Source organism: Haliotis cracherodii, unplaced genomic scaffold (assembly GCF_022045235.1).
Source record: "Haliotis cracherodii isolate W230 unplaced genomic scaffold, xgHalCrac1.p SCAF_1, whole genome shotgun sequence".
Lineage (NCBI taxonomy): Eukaryota > Metazoa > Mollusca > Gastropoda > Lepetellida > Haliotidae > Haliotis > Haliotis cracherodii.
In genome coordinates, this window is record NW_027266264.1 from 9,746,088 (window position 1) to 9,771,228 (window position 25,141).

General features: G+C 40.4%; 1 protein-coding gene across 13 annotated transcripts in view; it reads left to right on the forward strand.

Moving 5' to 3' along the window:
• Positions 1 to 25,141, forward strand: part of LOC139472247 (potassium voltage-gated channel protein Shaw-like) — a 132,911-nt gene that overhangs the window by 46,886 nt on the left and 60,884 nt on the right. For 12 of the 13 annotated variants that reach the window (XM_071254659.1, XM_071254648.1, XM_071254640.1 and 9 more), the window contains exon 3: positions 15,734 to 15,802. The gene's annotated coding sequence lies outside the window, so the exon portion shown is untranslated. Of the gene's footprint in view, positions 1 to 15,733; positions 15,803 to 16,830; positions 17,011 to 25,141 lie in introns of those variants that run through there. The other variant, XM_071254667.1, reaches the window with a different exon arrangement.

Genomic DNA, 25,141 nt, shown 5'->3' on the forward strand with positions numbered 1-25,141 from the left:
TATATACAGTCCTATTACCATGCCTCCAGCTGGGTGTCTGCTCGCTAGTTGACGTTTTACAACCATGTCAACAAACGAAATAAGACAAATATTATAACTATTTCTGAATCACATTAGGCATTTGAATGATATACTTAACGCAGGGATATTTTGTTGGGTAAAGATTTCAAGTCAGAGCCAAGTCTCGGATCGGTTACGTGGGCAACGAGATTTCGTTTTCCTCAAGCAGCCAATATGGCTGATGTGTGTTCGTAAGAGTGGCTGTATTTGTTGTGTGGTTTCACAAAGGGATGTACAACATGCAGAAATCAACTATTACAGAGCATCATGGTAGTGCCAGTCATGAGACTGCTGTCACTAGGTTAATTGATAGGCCGGCAAAATATTATATGTACCGGTATTTGTGATTGGAATTCTGGTTTGATACCCGTTATTCCCTTCAACGCCTCTGTGCGTAAAGTCCATTCACATCTACTGACATCCAGCATTTGCGAAGTTTGTTTATGATGGTTGAGATCATTTTAACCACTTATAAGTATTGTTATCTTTTTTTTTATAAAAATGTCATCAAATTCGCAGGTATCTTTGATTCTGTATGGTTTAGAAGGGTCATGACTTATGTTGTGAAGTGTATTTCTGTGTTGCGTGATCAAAAGGTATAGTGTTTATGTTCATTCTTTGGAACACTATTTTTTGTTTTGGATTATCAGATTCAAAGATGGGTAACTGATAGATTGTTGATAGTATTTGTTGCATGTTTTGTTATTCGATTATTTTGACGCATTTCTTGTACAAACGCAAATATGGCTATGAAAGCATAATTCAAACGTTTATTTATCTTCTTTAACGCTCGTGATAATGCGCGTCTGTAAAATTCCTTCTCAGAATAGCCTGAAACACTATAAAGACCCTCTCGGAATCTCTTTCCTGGCACATGTGTCAACAAAATCATGAAATTCAAGTCTCTTGTAAAGGTTAATGACGCTAGATGTTGGCAAACTGACTCACTGCACTTGGTCTTTCAGAGCTGGAAATAGAATATGTCCCCATAGCGTGCCGGAGGGTAGTTCGAGACGTTCGCTTGTCAGGACCATGGTTCGATTCCCTCATCAGCAAAACTAATTAATATAAAATTATGTTGGTATCGAGGGCATGGGTGGCCCAGTAGTCTACGACATGACAACTTTCTGTACAGAGATTCGTCCCTAAGGCGACCCAGTTTATCGGGGGTTTGAATACCTGATTATGATTACATTTTTATCGGCAACGAACCCGTGCTCGTGGGTTTCACTTCATGGGTCAACGACCTGAATCACGTTAGGGTTTCCTGGCACATCAAGCGAATGCGACCTGTTGACTGACATACAGTTGAAAACGGCGTTAAGCCATCTCACCTACTCACCGCCCATACATTAAGTGTGAGATTTAGTACTGCATTACTTGGTATTCTACTGCCGTGCATAGTTCGCCATCAAACGGTTAATTGGTACTCATAATTATGGAAAAAGACAACTATTAACTGTCGACAACAACTGTGATAAATAGTTAGTAATAATCCTATTTTCATCATCTGTATAGGTCATAGGCCCACTACATTACAAAGTATACAGTACTAAGTACTTAGCTCTTGCTATTTCTACTCCATCTCTGGTGATAACCGACATTTAGTTGTCCTTCTCCTGTTCCTGGTTACCATTCTCTTCCAGTGTTTCTACATATTGCATACTTCCTCTGTATACAGTACTGATTTCTTCACATCTTGAATACATGCACAACAAAAGGCCAACATTTGCTCCATACACCCAATGCATTTTTTTGCCTGACAGTGAACTATCGTTAATTGGTCTCCTGGTATGTAGTGTAAGATTTACTTTGCAGATGGATATCTATGACGGAATGAACTATGGAAATATTTGTTCGAATGAACATCAAGTGTTTTAAGTTGAGATCGTTTTTTAGACATAGGGTTAGAGTCTCGCAACGTGAACCAATTCTTATGACCCATTATTATGTACCATGAACCCATGGACCATCATCTTGTACCATGAACCATCATCTTGTACCATGAACCCATGAACCATCAGCTTGTACCATGAACCCATGACCGTCATCTTGTACCATTAACTGTGGCCCCATGATCTTGTACCATGAACCCATGAACCAGCATCTTGCACCATGAACCATTGACCCATGATCTTGTACCATGAACCAATGACCCATCATCTTGTACCATGAACCATCATTTTGTACCCTGAACCCATGAACCAATGACCCATCATCTAGTACCATGAACCATTGACCCATTTTCTTGTACCATTAACCCATGACCATAATCTTGTACCATGAACCATTGACCCACAATCTTATATCATGAACCAATGACAATTATGTTGCACTGTGACCCTATGAACGAACCATCTTGTATCTTGAACCATCATCTTGTACCATTGACGCACTGCAATTATTTTGCAGTATGAACAGGTGAATTTATATTATTACTCCATCAAGCCATTGACTATAATGTCCTACCATGAACCGATGACCATGATCTTTATTCATGACACCATGACACATTATCTTGTTTAGTGCCACAATGTACTATTCTCTTGTACCGTGAACACACAGCTTCTATATTGTACAATCAACCAGTCGTTTATAATCGTTTACCATCAAATTGTCCCATATCCTGTGTACTGTAAGTCTGTTGCTTGTTATCTTACAATCAATAAGAGCGACAAACTCCTTTCCTGGCTTAATCATAAGAAACCCCCGCTTTTAACGATTCCGACAATATAGGCCAAAGGCCTTTGTGTACAAAAGTTGAGTACAGACAAGTTTTAAACATTCAGTTTCGTATTTCTTACTTCATTTGCATGATATAGATATTTTGCTAGATTTGTCATAATATATTTATCTGGTGATGACAGAAGCATATTAAGTAATGAACGTTAGGATGACAATAAAACTTTGCTTTGAGATATAGTTGCCGTAACTTGACATACGATGGACAAATAAGCAGGAATTACTATTAAGTAGTGAAGACATCCTTGCTCGCGAACAGGTGTGTGTATCCTGTCCTACCGGAGGCAGCCGTGGCCTGTGCTTTTGCTTTTGAGTGTGGCGTTAAACAACAAACAAACAAACAAACAAAAGTTCAGACACATACGGCTCAAGGTTATTCCAATGACATGACGTGAACAGGACGCGGATCTTAAAATTTACTGTATGAAACTACGCATTCATCTTTAATGCCAGCAGCGTCTGATTCTGTAGAGTTGTAATTATAATGCATTCCAGATTCGCGGCGAGTTTATTGGCAGAAACATTAGTGCATCTATCACTACTGGATTTAGTTAATGAACCTTTGAGGTGGTAATTAACCTGTGATACTTAAATCATACTTTTTCAATCTATAATAACCACTCTTTTGCACGTGCATATGCACTGGCTACGCGGGAGGTGGTACTTGTTGTGGTTGCGGAGCTTCAGTGATTTACGTAGTCAGTGATGTGTTATTACAAATATTGGTGAAATTATTGCAAGAGGTGGTTATATCGTTATTCTCGTTTTGGTACATGTGTTAAAATTTTCATCGCAATACACGTATATGTATGTATATGCCCTAATTTCACAGTCATCACTTGTGAACTTTATCAGGGAGTACAAAAAGTCCAAATTGTAAAGTTATAAAATCTCAATCGGCCAAGTTGTTTTTACTTACCCTGAATAGGAATAAGTAATTTTGCTCTAGCCTCGTTTTCATTTCATGCATGGTCTAAGGTTGCTTGAAAGTGTTACCGATAGCGACCGACGTTCCTTTACACACAATCAGTCGCTTGATTAGTTTCAGGTCTAGCTAATTAACAAGATGTGTAAGCAGTTTATTCCTGTGCCTATTTGTTGCATGAATCACCGGTAGGGGGCGCTGATACCAAACCCCTCGTATTACCTGTAGCTTTAATTGACTGGTTCCTCTGAACGGTGGCACAGCCGCTCGATGATGGCTATCTCTGCGGTGCCTATTTAGGTCAAAGGAGGCAATATTTGGAATATGCAATAACGGATTTTAACTCGATGGAAATCAGGCTCCTTCAATGACATAAAGACCACAAACAAATGAAAACTGTGAAAAGCTTTTTTTCACATTGAAACAATTTCACAAGTGAAACAGCCAGGGTAAGACACACCCGCCCCCTCCACTTTCAGTAATATATATTGTATGCAACAGGTTAAAGCATACGCTATGTGCTTTCCTCAAGCTTCCTCAAGACGAATGTGAAAGAAGGGGGTCTCAGTTGTGATAATTCAGTGAGTGAGTATGGTTTTACGCCGTTTTAGCAATATTCCAGCAATATCACGGCGGGAGACATCAGAAATGGGTTTCAAACATTGTACCCATGTCGGGAATCAAACCCGGGTCTTCGGCGTGACGAGCGAACGCTTTAACCACTAGGCTACCCCATCGCCCCTATGGTAATTCAGGGTCACATGTACAAAACGCTGAAAATAGGTTAAGATCGCTTTGTGCAAACGAGTCCAGATATAGGTCACAACCAGTTCGCTTTGCATCAGTAGTCTTGTTTTATATATGTAGTTTATCACCAGCAGTGAACATTGGTACTGCAGTAACCTAACTGCACCTGACGATTTATTCAACATAACCAAATTAAAGAAACCATGCCCCTATATATTTCTGATTTCCGAAGGTTTTTTCTTTCTTTTCCTGCCATTGGCCCCAGTCATAGATTCATGTTAGCAGTTACATTTGTATTAAGTCAAGTCATGTGTGAAATTACCACTACTCAGAGCGCCAATACTGGAAAAGTTAAATGCATTTTATCAAGCGTAAGTGGTTGGGTAAGGCCCTAGACGCATGAAGCATCAAAACAAGATCACTCTGAAGTGTATTGGATACAAATAAGGCGGTTATAATGGGAACACGATAAGATATGTTTTCACGCAATCCCCGGGGCCATGAATCAAGTCTCCTTTGAGAAACACCAACTCTGACCATCACGTTTTCTAACGGTGTGCGATCTCGATATTGCTGGATGGCCAAAGTCAGCGAGTGCATCGTGGCCAAGTTGACTTGATTCAAATCCACTAGGTTGTTTTTCTCTTTTAGTGCCTTTGCCCATCTACTAGACTGGTTCATTTTCTGATCGTTGTCTTTGATCTCCGAGGTTTAAAGAGTCACACTCTGTGTAGAAAGCGGCCTTCATCTAGTCGCAACAGTCCTGCACCACACACTGAGGTCGATTAAAAATAGTTCACTTTTAACCTTCATTTCAATGGTATCCTTGTGTATCGGCGCAAACAGGTGTTACAGTAGCTATGCTAATTATGTCAATTTGACTAAGCTGCAAAGTCATTAAGAATTCCACAGCGCTCGTTTTGTTCTGAAATGGTGGCACAAATTCTATCCACTGTCGGCGGTTTTGCAATTTGTTTTTGCTGATCATCGTTCAGTGAGAAAAGATCCGCCTAATAAATGGAGCCCAAACTTAGACTGTCGTTCATGTTCTGACTTTGGCTGTTAAAGTCGTTTTATTGCGTGCCATAGAAATATTTTACCAAACTACTCCACGGCATGTCTTGAATATTTTGGTTATTTTGTACTCTAATGTCAACTATTACAGTAATTGTGCATATAAATGCCAAGATGGATAACAATTAGCATTTTAAAATTATGCATCGAACGCACGGAAGATCACGTCGGCCTCACCAAGTACGAAAATATATACTCCTCAGTGCCCTCTTATAATGCATGTTAAAACTGTTCCTTTTCGACTAGCTTTCACTAACATCTTCCGACAAGGTTATTTCTTTTTATGTCAGATATATTTCAAATATGTCAGTTTAAATAAGAAATTGTTGCAGAAAACTTTCGCAAATGCGAGCACGGCGGAAAACCATCCTCGATTATCTAAGGTACTATATCTCGAGTGTTTATGATAAATACCCTGGACCCATCAAAGCCTCGTTTCGGAAGTGACGTCGCCAGCACGATCTTTCTCATCACTGACTTATCACCGGATGTTTCTCGCTCATGACTGTAATTTGATATGACGGGTATTTTTAGCATCACGTCCCTTGAAATGAATTTTAAAAGGAGTCAAGTGTATCATATTTAAATGGAGATACAATACAGTGTTTATTCGAGGAATGTTGGCCACTGCTTTGTCTAATATGACCTGATCAACAATAGCGTCGTGTTTATATCTGCCTCAGACAGGGGTATCAAAAGACTCTAATTTCGATTCCTCGTCATCTCGAACGGGAATAAGGTTTCTAAAATCCATCCAAATTACCAAGGCCGCTTTTAAACTGATTGAAAAGACTGGGTCATTCAGTACAGGAGGTCGTGTTTGCTTGACCTCTTTGCAATCAATCAAAACAACGCCGGTTCAAATCATAATACGGCCGTGAAATATGTCTCAATTTTACATACGCATATAACCTTAATCAAATTCGATTTCTGTTTTTGTAAGGGAGATTACTAGCCTGCAATGTCTATACTCCTAACATTGCCGTTGTTTGCGTTGTATTCCGATGCCTCCAAGAATCAATCAGGAGCCTCAAGTAAATTAGACTGTCAAGAGTTGACCACGGGCGCAGTTGTAGAGTTTGGGCATTATTAATGTATGAAATCTCCTGACAGGGTCACCAAGTCCACTGTTAGTGTTATTGTGCTGTCAATACACGGAGTTATGTTTATGTTTTCCCTCAACGAATTTTGTGGTTTTACTCGGGATGTGTCCGGATAAGCCATGGCGAGTCGTTATCATAGTTCACTTGTGTATGTAACACCAGTAGACAAGTCGCCTAAAATCAGATGTGCAGAGTTACGTCCCTTGACATGCCAGAATACAATAATGAGTTCGAATACCAGATTAGATATCTTGGTGTCTCAGCACCATACCCGTTCTCGTTCGTTTCAACAAAGTGGTAAAGGTCTAAAAACAGCATCGCCTAGCTATTTGTTAAACCAAACTCATTGACTTTGTTTTCTACCTTTACCAACTTTAAGTAACATTATAATGTCCTTATATTGTTATTGTTTTGTAATTTTGTTGGTCAATATGCAACTTGCGCTTCACTGTCTGATCGTCGACTGCTTTAAGATACGTACTACATTACAGAAGGAAAGAAATGATTAAGTGGAAATGTTATCGACCCAATGACCTGTACTCACACACCCTTTTTTCCGCTATAAGGGGCACGGGTGGCGCAGTCGCTGAAGGCGCCGCAATTCGCTGTGCAGAGTTGCGTCCCTTGGATAAGCCAGAAACCAATGATTGTTGGTTCGAATCCCCGTTTATGTTTCTAGGTTTGTCAGCACCATACCCGTGCTCGTGGGTTTCACCGAAGTGGTAAACGTCTGAGACCTGCATCACTTCGGGCTTTCCTCCCACATTAAGCTGACACGCCGTGTTATAACTGGAATACTGTTAAAAGCGGCGTCAAACCCAACTCACTCACTTTTTCGCTATAACATACCTGTAATAATTAATTTGGCTAGTTTTAACAACAGTTCACCTTTGGCCAAATGGGACCTTTGAATATTTGGCGTAGCAAGTTTTATGTGCTCTCTGGGCATTGCAAGTCACGTGGCAACGGCCAACATATTATAGTGTATACATCAAAATCGTTGACAGAAACTCTGATACTCTAATGGCCACAACACTGATGAGAACCAGCTTGGTGGCAGCGAAACTAGATAACTTAGTTTCTCCACGGTATTGTCAGATACAAATTGATACAAACAACACGAAACTCCTGGCCCGATTGTATCAAAATAACGCGCACGTGCCTCACTTCGATCCTCCCGCGATAACGTCCACTTGACTTAGCTGGCGTCGTTCAGTGCTGGATACGAGTGACAGGGGTGTCGGGGTGGCGGCTCGGCTTTCCCGTGTTTGGATAAACAGTGCCACCTATCTAGCCAGCTTCTAACACGGACTGGTTCCACCGTGGTGAGATATACCTATCACCAAGAGTAGGGACACATTCCCAGATTACTGGAATCCCAGAATCCCAACGGTGTTTGTGTGTGTGTGTGTGTGTGTGTGTGTGTAGGTACTGTCCTTAATCTCCAGGTATCTCCCAAGAATTACCTTTGTTCCTCGACAGTCCACTCTTCTTAAGGATTTCGACCATGTGCGTTTTGTTTCAGTCAGGGGGAATATGTGTTACTTTTTTGAATGTATTGCCTGCTGTTTAGTAGGTAACATATATCTAATATATAAGAGGTGACATATGTTCAAAGTAGTTCGATAAAAAAAGCTACATAACCCTTTCCAAATTCAATAGAATTTCATAAAGCAGAATCGATAGTATGATTCCGACTATATCATGAGCATGTGTTTATGAATCACTTATCAAATACTGATGACACCACCGGTGGCATCCGTCACAAACACGTTCATCTTTCAGCTATTGATATTTCGAGTCGTTCTTACACAAGTCACAACTAATAAGTTCGATCAAGGTATAACATATAAGCCAACATTATATTTCCTACAGTATTGACCTACCGTCGGATCTACCGACATGTATATGACATACACTGCCATCGTATCTATCTATGGAACAGACAATACCATTGGATCTACTTGTAGAACATACCTTATATTGGACTTACCTGTAGAGCAGACCTTACCATTGGATCTACTTGTAGAACATACCTTACCATTGGACCTACCTGTAGAGCAGACCTTACCATTGGACCTACCTGTCGAACAGACCTTACCATTGGACCTACCTGTAGAGCGGACCTTACCATTGGACCTACCTGTAGAGCAGACCTTACCATTGGACCTACCTGTAGAGCAGACCTTACCATTGGACCTACCTGTAGAACAGACCGTACCATTGGACCTACCTGTAGAACAGACCTTACCATTGGACCTACCTGTAGAACAGACCTTACCATTGGACCTACCTGTAGAACAGACCTTACCATTGGACCTACCTGTAGAACAGACCGTACCATTGGACCTACCTGTAGAACAGACCTTACCATTGGACCTACCTGTAGAACAGACCTTACCATTGGACCTACCTGTAGAACAGACCCTACCATTGGACCTACCTGTAGAACAGACCTTAGCATTGGATCTACCTGTAGGACAGACCCTACCATTGGATCTACCTGTAGGACAGACCCTACCATTGGACCTACCTGTAGAATAGACTCTACCACTGAATCTACCTGTAGAAAAGACCCAACCATTGGACCTACCTGTAGGACAGACCCTACCATTGGATCTACCTGTAGGACAGATCCAGCCATTGGACCTACCTGTAGGACAGACCCTATCATTGGATCTACCTGTAGGACAGACCCAACCATTGGATCTACCTGTAGAACAGACCCTACCATTTGGATCTACACTTAGGGCAGACCCTACCATTGGACCTACCTGTAGGACAGACCCTATCATTGGATCTACCTGTAGGACACACCCAACCATTGGACCTACCTGAAGGACAGACCCTACCATTGGATCTAGTTCGGTGATATGTTTACAAGGGGTAATGGGAAGCATCAATAAGGACGACGTCAGGAATCAAAGATGAAGCTGTGAAATTGATGGCACTATTGTAAAGTTCGTTTCATGGCCTTCTCCTTTCCAGTTTTCGGGTTGCCTCGGTCATTCACGCACCTCCTTCCCAGTGTTGCCCTGACTGTCTGTTCACTGTTGAAAATATGCCATATGTAATAAGATAGATTTTGGTAAATATGGATATTCATACTAATAGTTTTTTCCCATATTTGATTTGAATTCTTCAGGATTGTCATATGTGTTCGTTGCGTCGGAATATGGGACAGACTAAAGGATAAGTCAAAGAAGTGCTGAAATCAGCGCTTGTGAGAAGAGTTTAGAGAAACTTCAGACACAAGACCATTCTAAATGTGTTTGCAGGAACTATGTCAAGATTGTGTCTGTGTCTAAATAAAGCGTGCATGATAGGATAGGATGATAAACGATGGTATATATAGGAAAGCTATCTGTGTGGCATTCAAGTTAGAATACCTTCAATCAACAGAAACGATTACTTAGCCAAGCATATACCCAACACCATAAACAAGTGTACCTTTAAAAAGTAGGAATCCTTTTGACAACGAAAAGACATGCTTTGGGAACGTGATAGTGTTTTCTTAAGATTTACAAATTAGCGAATAAATTGAGGACATATAACAACTTTGTGAAATAGTTCTTTTTCAAAATTAAATTTCAACTGAAGTTACGGTTTTGTTGAGCCGTAAAGTGTCGTTTGCCAGATTACGTAGATCTGCTTTGCGCCACCGCGGAGAGGGTTCGGGGGAACAAAGCATATAATGAAATTAAGGAAAATCGAAGGCTAACAGAACTGTTGATGTACACACAGGTTCAGAGAAATGTCTATTAAGTAAATTGACTCCGCGTTCGCTTTATTACAGTTCCGTGCATCCACAGCTTATAGCGAAGGTCACGTGACGTTTCTGCGCCATCTTGTAATTTCATCAGTGAGCAATTGTTTGTTATTGCAATCAGGATGAGATACAAGTGGGAAACAGCACACAATCGGAACAAATTTCTAGTGAAATATATGTAGCTGTGATTGCGAGGCAGTTTTATCCAATGGCTCGATTGTGTTGCATATTATTCCAGTCTTGTTGTGATAAATCACCTATTATTTGTTGTATTTTGTTATTTCTCTTGGTATAGTTAAAATGATTTGTAATTTTATGAATCCGCTTCCTTTCGGTCCTTATTTGAAACTAAGACACACAGCAGTGATGAAATAGAATAGTGTATGCAACTGACAAGTTAAAAGTGATGCAAAACACCGCGTCATCAGAACATTATTTGAAGCATAAAGACAGTTGTGGGATACGGAAATATGACCGAGTATCTTTTCGTGGCTGCATTGGGAACATTAATTGAAAATTCTCTTAGGATGTTATTTGCTAAACTGTCTTTAAACACATAATGGAAAGGTGTCAAGAGAATGTCTTCATTTTCAGACCTGAAGAAAGCTGACCTTGCCAAAGTATTGTAGACCTGCTTGTTTTCATAGTGCATGGTCTTTATGATACACCACGCTTGGATGGATAACTTCGATACCTTATCATTAATAATAGTAGCACTGGAGTTACTACTATATGCCGATATGCTCTGGTCATAAGTTCTCAATTGAATCTTTTTCAACTTGGGACAAATAATTGCTCCACCAAATACCATATCAAAACAATCATCAAATTATGGAACTTATGTAAACTAATGGCATTTGGAAGTGATACACATTAGAGAGAGAATTTATGGATGTCAACTTCTTTATTATGAGAACATAACGTTTCGGTGTATATGCTTACTCCTTTTTTAAGGTTAATTATGAATGCTTGCTTCATTCACATGATGAAGGAGTAAGCATATATTCCGAATCTTTATGTTCCTCATAACGAAGAAGTTGATGTCCATAAATTCCACCTCTTGATCTGTATGTACGTTATCATTTTGTTTTCAACCATTGTGTAATTTCCCAGATGCAGTAATACATTCACCCAATCTGATATTATCAACAACTCAATGTTGAGCCAATTTAGGTCACGTTCTGTGGTAGAGCTCCACATTTCATTATTCATTTTGGACGAGGTTCATCATTACCATTAAACTCCCATACACAAACGTACGGTGTGTCTTCGGCCATTATGTAGGGGCGAACGTTCCACTTGGATCAGTATAAGCACGAAGACGCCCTCGGCTAATATGGAGAAGTAATTAGTGGCTGCGGGTAGATTCTCCCTCCCTCGAGAAGAGCATGCATCGGTCGGCATGAATTCTTGATGACCACTGTATCGTAGCCTTGACCGGAAGTCTTGAGGTCACGTGATGTAGGGTTTGATTTGACTGTGATCATTACTTCTGCATAGTTTGTTTGAATGTGCTTCGCAGGACAAGGATCCATATGAACACGTTTGAAGTTAATGGTGCTCTTTCCGTATGGGCATAGCATGTATACTAATTGGATAAATCTCCATGGGAATGTGTTTTAATTTGTCATTATGTATATCATCACATGAACCACTTTGAGAAACAGGAGACTTTGATGTGTATTTGTCAATTGCCCGCGATTATTTGTGGTTGGAAAATTCCATATTTAGATGTTCAAAGTCACGTGATGATATGTAAGGATGGTGTATGCTGTAACAGTGGTTGAATACACACAGCTGTTATCGTGTATTAACTGTTTACATGATATGCTAGAGTGTTATGTATGAATTCGTTTCAGGTTTTGTGCAGTGAAATGGGGTTTATCGTCGTGTTCAAGATTATTGGGCTTGTATAGCGTTGTGCATGCACTTGTGCCTAGATGCGTGCGTGCGTGCGTGCGTGTGTGTGTATACCCCACTCAGACACATTACACTCCAAGCTCCAGGCGGGGTAACCACAAGTACAATCTTTAAACACCATTTGGTATAAAGCGACCCGGTTACTATTGTATCCGTCGTAAGTCTATGTTAAGGTATGGGAGTTACAATCACCTTAGCGCTAAGATAGCTTTGTACAAACCACCCCAGGAGATCGAACCACCGACTGTCCGCTCTCCATTACGTTTTTACATGCGATGTCACTTTTATTATTGATAATATAGCGTAATTGAGTTGCATATGTCATTGTCACATTGATGAAATAGTGGGTTCTATATTGCATCGTGATGCAAACTGTTGCAGCATGCATGCCGTTTCCATGGTGCTGTGTTAAATTAGCATTGCTATGATACGTTCTATATACAAACATGTGCTATACATTGGTACACTGTTTTTTCTTAAAGATATTGACAGAAATAGTAATTTGATACCAACACTCGCACATTGTGGTATGCGCTGCTTAAGAATATTCATTACACACATTCGTATATACGAATTGAATAAACATTATTACTAATATTGGCAGAGATAAGTTAATACCACAAACCAGACATAAACCATGCCTGCGGATTGGTTGTTATTATGATTTATCACTCATAGCTGGCTTCCACAGGAGATATCGAGGTCAAGAGATATGTTTCCTTAGAGATATCGCTACAATGAAATTTGAACACAATGCTTCGCGGATCATTGTGACGTCATCACTACCATGACGTCACAATATAATGACGTCACTAATCTCTGCATTGAAAGTGGTTAGCTGTAATTTCTACACTTAAGACAGTGGTTATTACTGTTTACAAATTCAAAAGTTGAAAGAATGATTTTAAATGATAAATATAAATTCACCATGGTCAAGACGCTAGGATTTTAACGTTTGTCGACTCGTGTTGATATGTTTGATATCGGAAGACACTCAGATGAGATTCTCTACATATAATGTTGCAGTTTTAACATTAACAGCAAGTACCTGCGGTGTGTGACATTATACACATTGACGCACATACTCCTAATGCTGTTAGATAGAGATATGTGCATCCTTATAATGGTCTCAAGAGATAACAGAACCAGAGACCTACTCTGAAAGCAGACCTCGCGCTGGGACGAGACTAATATTTAGACCCTGAAAATGAAAATATTATATGAGTTAAATTTTCTTTATCTTTTAACATGTAACAGAAAAAAAAGCCCAGGGACTGACTTAATTTTTAAGCTTGACTTTCCAATAGCTTATATATCTGTGGTGTACTGTACCACAGTGCTCTCATTGACATGCATTCACTTCATATAATCTATGACATACAGTTCTGCCTGATTCATTATCACTGACATATATATGTTGTTGGTTTAATGATACTTACAATACAAAGTATGCCACTAACCTACATTTCTCTTGCAATCATTGAACTCATACATAGAAGACAGAATTAATTTGCGGATTGTAATAATTCTCAAGGAGCTACAATTACAGCAATATTACCTATTTAGGCGCTCTGCTGGCCCGAAGGCCCATTCCGTGTGACCTGCGTCTCAATTAAGGAACCCCAAAATGCATTCTGGGACAGTAATCATATGGTTCAGTGGGAACTCATTGCAAACTGAATCTTCCTTACAGCAAGAGGTAGGGAGATAGCATCTTCTTAATGCCTTCATGAATATTCATTTCCTATTCTAGTTAATTACACTCAACACAAGGCCGCACTAACAGGACCAGGCGCTTTAGTTTCTGATTAAAAACAATTGCCCTGTCTAGCGGTAGCTATTTACATAGAATGAGCTTCAAATGATATCTACGATAATCTGATTATCAATTTACCATTTATTGCAAATTACTTCAGAAAAAATGTGGTGTAATTTACTGAAGCGATTTGGCTGTTGTGTTGGTGGTTGAGTCATAGCGGCCAGTTGAACCTCAAGCTGATCCGTTCCAACTTTTGATGGAACAGCTTTTAAGCATGCACACACATGTAAAGGTAATCACTTTCACTCTTGTGTGGATGTATCTCATATTTAACTGTGGTGATGCATTAATTGTTATGTCATTGGCTCTCGGCGAGCCATTAGAAAATTGGCAAACACGATTAGATTGCCCAGTAGTATTTGTATATTGATTAGAAGTTCAGAAATATTTCCCATCAACAATACCACACCGTTTACCTTCGTGTTCCTGTTTATGTAAATACCATTCATTTTGAATGTATTACTGGTATTATTTGAACCCCTCTGAGGACGGCAGCGGTTAAATTCTTTGTAGTTTTCTTTTCAAACGTAGTCTTAGTTTCTACGCCTCTTCAGATGGCGAATTACAATCTAGGCCACACGTTTTTGCACCAAGAGATTTCGTGGGGATGTTTAATAGAAATTAAAGGTAGCCTTGCCCTTAAATGACAAACACAAACAGTGGGTGGAAATGGAAGTAGCGTACGTCTTACACAGGGAAGGACATGCCTATGTACCTGTAGCCTGAAGGCAGAACATTCTCCTATAACAGACAGAGCATGAGCACCAGGCGCTATCCTTGTCAGTTTGTATTATCCTGAACCGATTTCTCCTAAACGATATCCTAAAAACTGGCTGGCTTCAAGCGTATAACTATATTGGCTTGGATATATGGAAGAGGCAGTGACAGATGTAGAACATCATACCGTTTATACAAGATCGTCTCTTCCTGGTAGAATTGGGAAAGACTTACAATCACAGACACGCTTGTGTTGCCTTAGATTACAGTGATTTGTAGGGAAGTAGCATATGCACAATATTTATGTCAGCTGATGTCATCAGTGACAATATGTGTGTTATTTGCTTATAGGTTATTTATTTTTAAGAAATGCATACTAGCTTATTAAGCATATGTTCCATCTGCCGCATACCAGCTGTTAATGTCATTAGAATATGAAGTCAATGTCGACACAACGTAAGGTAGATGTACGTAAAGTTTGTATGGGGCTAGTTGATATGAATACATGAGGGTTATGCGTGTAGTGGGTGGAGCACATGGCGCCCGATATTTTGAAAGTAGGCTGTTTTTAATGTTAGAGCGTACATTTCTTGTTTCATATTTTGGTCAATTTTGCAACATGGGCTTGACGTTGCAGTGGGGGATGGATGTAAGCTATGTTACATTTGTGCGCATGACTGCCTGATTTTCATGACTAGAGGTTCTACTCAACAGATACATGGCATGGTATTTGCCTGTGGTCCTTTCTAATGATCAGATTAGTAAGGTATTTCAGATTACATTTAATCATGTTTACATACATGTATTTAGAGAAATGGTACTGAAGTGTGCTAACGATATGTTTCTGTTGTTTTCAGGATACCACATGTATGGGCTCTGTAGCTGGTCCTTTGCTGCTTCAACCGTCGTCTGCTACTAATGAACTGGTAAGTAAAGCAGACGACTTCCGGTTCTCTCTGTCGCCATTTTGTTTTCAGAGTGGGTCATAAGGGCGTCTTTTGAATCTATCATTGGACGTTTGAGACTCATTTTGTAGCTATGCAGAGAATGAATAATTACAGTTTTGAATCATGCAAAACGTCATTAATCAATTAGGAAACAGTATTACAATTTTTCGACTTCCAAAAGTATTAAGATTACGGTTGTATAAAGTAAACTGTAGGTATAAGGAAATTGGCCACGATGGACCTAATCTTAATCTCAAAGGAATGGAAATGTACTTTCCATTAATAGCTATTTTCTTATATAGCGAAGTAATTTGAAAGCCCTGTGGGGTTCGTTATGTCCAGTGACTACTGATTAAATGAGGGTAACCGTGATTGTATGTAATATGTCCTCGGAGATATTCCTAGATTAATTTTTGATAAATTAACAATTACGCCGTGTCATCATCCCAATCTTTGCCCAACTAGGACATTATGAATTGAAAACCATTATGGATCTTAGTCTTGTTCGTTCACCCGGTGCCCGCGTATTGATTCCGTGTTGTTGGCTTCTGGAACGGGATTAGAGAACAGCCCTTGATAATTGCTACTTTAGAATTAGGAAAGGGCAGTGGGGACTATCGGGAGGGTAGCTCAACTCGAGCACCTCATGCTCCGTTGCGTCACTCGCAGCCCCGTCCTGGACGGCAACAACACCGTTGCAGACAGTCTCAACAATTGTAACTAGCAAAGCCCCACAGCCATTTAGCAATGCGGTTCTATTAATAACATATATTGATAAAGTGTACAGGTTTAAATCAGAGTGCAGTGTTATGATTTATGCATGGGCTAGACAGGAATGGAGATGTCCGCTTTTGTGTTGGATTGTATCGGTGCTGCATTGTAAGACAGGCCCGGAACGGACAAACATCATTACCTTTGTGTGTCGGGGGTAGGGGGCGCTGCTGGTGGGAGTGGTGTGCCATGGCTGGCACAAGGAACTCTGACGCATACTACTCGTATTCGTGGAAGCTACGGCTCAACCGTATTATTCCGGACGGTGAAGTTTCTATTAACATTGTCTGTAGGTGAAATTTCCAGAGTAATGTACGAAATACGAACTAACGAGGTTTCACGATGACCAATTCTGACCGGAGACGGAGACGATATTGTGTACAAGTGATTGTATTTTGGCGTCGATGGTGTACACGGTAGGTTCACATAATTATACGTTTGACTTGTCAGTGGAAACTTGTGCTTCAATTTGTCATTTGGGACGAAACTAATTTTGAGACAACCGATTCGACTTAACAGAGGTCCAGTAATGATATATAATTCAAGGAATTCACCAGGACTGGGCAATCCTACTTTGATACAAGGATGTCCAACTTATCCGTGTTAAATATCAGTGTGAGAGAGTTGAAGTGGGCTATTGTATTTAACAGGAAATGGGACGTAATACAACATGAGAGCACTGCACGGGAATCGCTGCTGGCATCATTCAATGAAAATAAGATTCCAAGCTTATTCATGGAATTATTATTAATATCATTGTGTTAATAAACTTGAGAGATGCGATGCGATGCGATGCGATGCGTGACGATGCGTAACTGTTCGATATGTTTTTGAAATATTATTTGACTCAATGTTGTTTCATATCCAAACATGTTGATGAACCGAGCAACTGGAATGCATTTCAGGCGAGTTTTTACATATGCATGCATGTCTATGAACTTTAAACAGGTGATGTAGCCACATTTTTGACATTCGTATAAGCGGCATGTGATATCCATCCCCTCCTCGCAAATATCATTTAACACTGAAGTACAGGAAACTGGTGGTTAGAGTGTTGGCCAGCCTCGTTATGCTGGTATGTAGAAACCAGTGAATCAAGCTCAGGTAGTAGATGGCCTGTGTGATTTATGTTGGAGGCGAGTGACAGGCATTAGCAGCGAGGCGTTGGTAGGGGCTAGGCCTGAGATGGACGCAAGTTTGGAGATGCAATGAATCATGAAGGATGCTAGTAACGGTCACGTCTAGCGTTGTACACTGACTCAGTCGATTATAGTGAGTGAGTATGGTTATACGCCTCTTTAAGCAATGTTCAACAAATATCACGGGACACCATTGTACCCATGTGGGGAATCGAACCCAGGTCGTTGTGACGAGGGGACGTATTTAATCGCTGCCGCCCGTAATTGGTCACGGGAAACAATCTGTTGAGCGCACGGACATGATCCACGCCGTCAGGACAGGATGACACACTATCCTCCTGGCCATATAGTAAACAGCTGATCCGTATTAGTCGACCATCAGGACAAACATGCATTCAAACTGTGGTTACCATGCCAACGATGGAGCAGGATAGGCTCACTTTCTCGCAACATCTGTAACAATCACTGTTTGACAGTGATTCAAAAACACATGCTCATGATATAGTTGGAATCACATAATGGACTCTTTCAGTAGCGATTTCTTATGATCATGGAATTTTTTTTATTAAACACCGATCACTCAGATTGCACTGAACACTCTTAAGATGAATACAAATTACAGAGTACACGTATCTAAAAGCATCCTCAAATGCAATATCACCGTATTATCTGTGTGTCATACGTGAAAATAGGTTTGTTATTTAAGTGTGTAGTAAACCGTTGATCTGAGTGTACAATGTGCCTGATCCGGGTTCTTCCATCCACTCCCTTCATTATTCAAATAGAGGTAGGCCAAGAACGCCTTGAGATGTTGCTAAATGTAGCGCCCTCTTGTGTCTCCAACAGTGATACCCCTGTCTTCAAAGCGCCACAAGTAGGTAAGATCTCCTACAGCGCTTCAGGTGAAGAGATATCGTCTGCGCCAAGTCTAAGCTCGTGCAGCACGTGCTATAGCAGACGACAGGATATTGGACCAGATAGTTTGGAATGGACTGGTTCGTTGATTTGACATGCTTGTGACGCTATTTGACCGTGGGTTTGTTATACACACACGACTTGTATTTACGGAGAACTATATCTCAGACCACCGAATAGAAGACAATTTGCAGCCACAGTCAAACAAGAACATTCATGCTTGTACCTAATTTCGACACCTACGACCAAAATTTTTTAAATGAACGTTTTATACGGTCCAGTACAATTTAATTAGGGACTAGTTATTAATAATGGGGACGGGGTGCACCCGAGGGAGGTTCAACCAAACATAACTTGATTGTTGTATGATTCTGCACAACGTCCAACAGGGAATTCGGAAGTTATTGGTTAAGTTGTTTTTCACTCTGTGTATTCGTGGCAAACCCAAGTCAACCCCATCCACAGTATAATTAAATGACCGGTCCCTCACACCAAATGCATTTTCCATTCAACTATTATATATAAGCACTTAAGACATCACTCTGAAATAATAAAATGTTCGTTAGATATATAGGATTGGTTGATGTACCTGCATCCGTTCATCTTGACATTTGAAACGATTTAGGTCTATTACGCTAATGACGTCATCAAAGGGGACCACGTGACCAGGTGCAAACAGGGAGCGGTGTGATGAAGTGCAGAAAGTTCACATGCAGACAATAAATTTCACCATGGTTCTAGTTCCCAGCATTCTCTGCGCTGTTGGTCTACGACTTCTGCTTTCGGATCCCATTACAACCTCCGATATGAGCAAAGCTCAGAAACAAATTTGGATATGTTAAGTTTTAGTTGCAATCGTTTTGTAATGGATCACCACAATTGTGTAGATACAACCGTCAGATTCTCTCGCTCCTTGTGTGTTTATTACACAGTGCTATGAGGAGGGGTGTTAACTTGTCAGAATACAGTGTAGTTTAATTATTGGTATAATTGGACGCTGATGATGAACACGTTTTGAAAAGACGAAACAGAAACATTTATGATTGGACTTTGGATATAGAGTTTTGATATGACCTGTGTGGGTTCCACGCAGATGTTGAATGAAGAACCCAGAATAGATCAAAGTAAAACGAAACGATACCTTTGAACGGATTTGATGCTCTAACAGTTACCCTGGGGAAACATTACTTGGATAGAATTTGAGTTGCTCATTGACGTGCATTACTCGTGAGAACACAATGTATTTCTCCTGAACACGGACGGTTTAATTCTAAGGTCAACTGTATAGTGACCTTGAACTTTGCGCATGAATGTGCCATCGAAAGGGCATAGCATGCACAGCCGTTTTGCGACCGCATGTTGTCATGAAAATATTTCTGATTTGTAAAAATAGCTTTTAATGAATTTGTCAATTCGATTTTGTTGATGTGCCATTCACTTGACAGCTACATCAGTATGTATGCCCCTTGGGCATTGCCGTTTAATTTATTTTGATGTATTTTATATGCGATGGTGGGGCTACCAATATAGTTCAAGTTTCCGAACGGAGAACGATTTGTTGTTACAGGGCTTTCAGATTTGACCCATCTCCGTAAGGGCCAAAGACATAGCCCAACTGGAATAAAAAAACTCTTACACCTCATAACTGATATTTTAAGTTTACAACAGGCCACATGTAACTGGGTGCAAATTGAACCGATCAATTAGCAAGGTTGTAGTGTTATCTCCCTTGGGTATATTTATCAGTTAACTGAACGTTGAAGTCTCACATCTGCAATCAATTACGTGCGATTGTCCTCATCAGCCACCATCTGGAAACTTCCGTCATCAGCAGTAGCAATTCCTGCATTAAGAAACACAGCAATCACATAATCTGTTCCTCCAGCAAACCCATAACAACAAATTGTGTTGCGATGTGGGTGACGTCGTTTACATGACGTCGCGAACACAATCCACCATATGATAATTGATATGTTAGTTCAAGACAATGACTATACACCATGTGGAACTTCACTTTAAACAAATTATTGGTGATTACTTTGATGTGTCTTTCACACATATACCATGCCAACTAAACCCTTTGTGGTGGAGGTAAGGTGAGGTGAGGTGAAATGGGGTTTAACGTCGCGTCCAAGATTATTGCACTTATATAGCGACGTGCATGTACGTGTGTGTGTGGCTGCTTGTACTAGTCCGGATTGATGCTGATTTATAGTGCTAGCTCACTGAGATACCATGCCGCAGTTTAACATGAATACCCCACTCAGACACAGTACACTGACTCCGAGCCGACCAGTCCTTGTTTTAGCCCCTTAATGCCGAGAGCCAGACAGGGTAACAACAATTACCACCTTTTAACGTCTTTTGGTATGATGCGGCCGGGGATCGAACCCCGGACCTTCCGCTCTCCGGTCGGACGCTCTACCACTAGACCACGAGACCACTAGAGGCGAGTGAGTGAGTGAGTGAATATGGTTTTACGCCGCTTTTAGCAATATTCCAGCAATATTACGGCGGGGGACACTAGAAATGGGCTTCACACATTGTACCCATGTCGGGAATCGAACCCGGGTCTTAGGCGTGACGAGCGAACGCTTTAACCACTAGGCTACCCGACCGCCCCAGACCACGAGGCGAAACCACTTAGGTACATACCATCGATAAGGAGACAGTCGCGTAGCCTAGTGGTTTAGGCGTTCGCTCGTCACGCAGAAAACCCGGGTTCGATTCCCCACATAGGTACAATGTCTCAAGCGGATTGATGTGTCCAATATGAGCATAGAATCCATTTTCCATCATGCACATTCGGCTGTACAATCTATAAAGAAATAGATATTATTAGCCGTTTTGGTTCAGTAAATTCCCATATTAGGAACAAACATTTGATTATGAGAAATGATATAAATATAACGATATGGAAACACACGCGGGTAATACCCTGCGTATCATGTAATATTTTTATTTCACTGAAGTAAGTTCAAATCGCGAAGAAACAATTGCTGGTTGAACCGCCCCATTTACTTATATCGTGTCAAATGATTTGCAGACTTGTTTGTTCGGAAGAATTATGCAAATGTGTTTCAACACGTGGGAATCACATTAGCGTACTGCTAGAAGTGCTCATTTGCATATTCGTCCGATCATGAAACCAGATAGATTAGATTGGTTTGTCGCATGGATAACACTATCCAGGATGGCAAACCAGGATGAACTTCTGTGTCCATTCTCAAGGTTAGATATATTAAAACCATCTGCTTAGCGCTAGGTATAACAACACCAGGTGTTGCAATATGTGGACAGGGACTACCTGTGGTGTCAACCGCTGTGCCACATTCATTTATGTAAATCAATAGATATTCATACTGTTTTATAGACATCATGAATGTGACAATGCTTAACGTGACTCTACAACTAGTTTCACCTCGTTAGCTATGTTATGTACAGGAATTAGTATTGGTTTGGGGACATGTTTTAAAATTCCATATTGGTATTGAATATGTATAGTTGATAGTCATATATTTCATATGTTTTGCGTCACGGGTGGCCCAGTCGTCAAAGGCGCCGCATATTCGCTGTGCAGAGTTGCGTCCCTTGGGCATGCCAGAAACCTATGTTCGTGGTTTCGAATCCCGGTTCGCCCCATTATGTTACTATGTTTGTCAGCAGCATACCCGGGCTCATGAGTTTCAACAAAATGATCAATGTCTATGACCTGTTTCACTTCAACCATTGAAGATCCGTGGTAAAATAGGTCTTCAGCAACCCATGCTTACCGTAAAAGGCGACTATAGTTGTCGTAAGAGGCTACTAAAGGGATCGGGTGGTCAGTCTCGCTGACTTGGTCGAAGCATGTCATCGATCCCAATTGCGTGGATCGATGCTCATGACATCAATTACTGGATTGTCTGGTCCAGACTCGATTATTTACACACCTCCGTCATAAGGCCGGAATTTTGCATAGTGCGGCGTAAAACAACAACAAACCTGCCTCACTTCAAGCTGTCCCCCAACATCCTGCTGACACGCCAAGATGTTCATGCCAAGACTTGTAGTCACTGTTACGTGGTTGGCTACTGCTGTGGCGCACATTACCGGTACGCATACCGGAAGTGTGCTGTATTGGTTACATCATGAAATCTTTAAAGTGACATATGTATATATGCTTTACATCCTTGGCTTTCAATAATGTCTAGCATCCAGCTTGAGAAGGAATTTAGTAAATACTAAATGAACAGCCTTTGGTTACAACCTCGAACTTATTCCTGGTAGAGGAAGATGTCATTTCGAACGTTATTCTCACCTTTGTCGATTAAAAACCGATTACCTGTAAATTGTTGTGATAAACAAACTGCCGAAGTATTACCATCCTTCGGGGGATAGTAACAAGTATTTCAGTAACTCGTGCATGTTCCGCGATGACGTTTCAGGGTTAGGCAGCCACCTGCTGATGATATATCCAGCCTCTGTTCTTTACATTATACAGAACCCAGGGATGACTTGTTCTTTAATGTTTGAAAACAATTTTCAGCTAAATTAATATAATTCATAAACCATTAACAGGTTCGAAACTCGTTTATCCAGATCTCGGATTGCATATAAAACGGAAGCATCACTATTTCTTCTTGAGTCTTGGCATGTTTTCCATGATGAAAAGAAAAGGAATTCGTGTCTGCACTTTTTACATTTCTATATTTTTGCGTTTGTAATAAAGCCTTGCAATAATATTTTCTCAAATAATGCAAATGGCGTCAGTATAACTCAGGCCAAAGGCTTCCCAAATATTATGTTTTTTTGTGTGCTGACTCTCGCCTTAGCATAATATACATATGTGCATGATAGACTCATTAGCGGCTTCTGGGAGTACATAACCCACGTAAAATGACGATCACTGAAATGTCAGTATCTCTTTCTACGTGCCGAATTTACATTCGCGGCAGATACATGGTTCTGTAGAGGAAGCCTCGCCCACACAGCGACAGGACACCCGAAGTCTTTCACTTAGATTAATTTAGTTTGATAAGAGATTGAAGAAGAACGTGATGATCTTTTTAATATTTTTTTGTGGAGCGATTATATTATTTTGATAATCAAATATATTTTGTTTCCACGAGCCCAACATTATTCTTGCCCTGTCTTGCCTTTGAAATATTTGCAGAAGGTGTTCATATTTGTGTCACAACGTTTTCTTAAAATTCTTGAGATATTACCTGCGTTTAATTTAGGAGATAAACCTACTGTGTTTTGAGGTTTGATGTCGTCTCACATAAGATAAGATACAGTCTATTTATATTTGGAACTGAGCGCTTAGGCTTATGCGGTATGTGACGGGTGACGGGTGACGGATACCACCGGTGGGCTACCTGTGGGGCAGGATACACTCACCATTTCACGTGCACCGGGTATCATCACTTTTTGATAATTATTCATAAACACACGCTCATGATATAGTCGTACAATCGGAAATGAATGAATATGGAAAGGATTTTGTCGCCTTAATTTAACTCGGATGAATATGTTTCGGGACAAGAAATCGAACCAATCTATTAAGCACATTGACAACCCCGTACCACATAAATACTCTAGTAAATGTGTATATCTTGGAATGCTGCTATTTTCACAGCTATATTTTCATTTACGCCAAATGGAATCTGTTTCGGCGGATAATCTTGACTTGTTATTCTATTGCACTGACGATTCATATTAATCATAGAGAAAGGTGCTTACGCCGTGTCCAGAAAAGGTTGCAATTCAGTAGCGAAATGTAACGAAAACATTTTCAAATATAATTACAATGACGCGTAACGCTATACTCCTTCAAAGGATACTCAAGTGCAAGCCTTACTCAGACAGCAGTGGATGCATTACGAGTCACGTATTAGGGCAATAGCCTTCAAAATGTAATTATCTCACTGACTTAGCTAATTAGGGAAAGTCCGGCGAGGAATTTTGTAGGGTGTGTGTGCGTAACGGCTCCATGGATTCGTTTGGGGGATGGGTGGAACAGGTGGCTGTTGGCGCTTTGCATGTGTATATGTGTCATCTCCAAATACATCCGTATGTCAGAACGTGGGCACTATTTTGGCACATCCAATAGTGTGAGGGTATATGTAGATTTCCACGTCAAGGGTGCATGCAACTTTCACTTGAAGTGAAGATATAATCTCGTAAGTAAGAGCTTTTTCATTATGTTGTTACATACAAACGGTATTTTGAATTTGCGGCACTTTTGTCATATATGTGAAAGAATATTATTGTCACATAATGTGATAATATTGATTGAAGGTTGAAAAGTTTATGATAACACTAATTGTAAGGAAAGGGCCTGTAACAGACGTCCTGTAGGTGTAAACTCAATTATGTGATTGAGTGAGTGAGTGAGTGAGTTAGTTTGGTACCATGCAGCCACAAGACTGAGGGGGCACCAAATATTTGGCTCTATGTACCTGTTTGGGACCCAACTCTAGATTGTAACGAGCTAGCACTTTAACTCGAC